The sequence below is a fragment of the Seriola lalandi genome, unplaced genomic scaffold (genome assembly GCF_002814215.2).
Source record: "Seriola lalandi dorsalis isolate HSWRI2012SDOR001 ecotype SW California unplaced genomic scaffold, Sedor1 jcf7180002054912, whole genome shotgun sequence".
In the NCBI taxonomy this organism is placed as follows: Eukaryota; Metazoa; Chordata; class Actinopteri; order Carangiformes; family Carangidae; genus Seriola; species Seriola lalandi.
The window spans coordinates 385,417-385,811 of record NW_019525464.1 but is presented as its reverse complement, the minus strand read 5'-3'; the positions used below and the strand labels follow the sequence as shown (position 1 = coordinate 385,811).

Below are 395 nucleotides of genomic sequence, written 5' to 3'. Positions count from 1 at the left end.
GTTTTGGGTTTCTGTTCTGGGTTTTGAGTGTTTCTGGTTTGGGTGTTTCTGGTGTCTAGTTTAGTCTTCCCTGCCTTGTGCTCTGTTTCCCCGTGCACTTCCTGTTTTAGTTTGATAGTCATGTCACCCCAGTGTCTGAGTTCTAGTTTTGCTTCCCTTGGTTAATCATCCCCAATGTGTCCCACCTGTGTCTGCTTCCCCACCTGTTCTCAATAGTTAATCAGTTCCGTCCCTTTAAAAAAAACCTTGCTCTGTCTTGTCTTTGTGGTATCATTGTTGGTTGTGAGGTTTGGTGCGTGTTTTGTCGACTCATGCATGGACATTTTTGGTTTAAATAAATTATTTGACACTGGTTCCTCCTCCGCATCTGAGTCTCTCACCTTCACCCCTGCCTC

At 44.8% G+C, this 395-nt stretch overlaps 1 protein-coding gene across 1 annotated transcript in view; it reads left to right on the top strand.

Annotated features, from left to right (window-relative positions):
* Positions 1-395, top strand: part of LOC147817710 (C-type lectin domain family 10 member A-like) — a 13,534-nt gene that overhangs the window by 3,006 nt on the left and 10,133 nt on the right. The window lies entirely within an intron of this gene.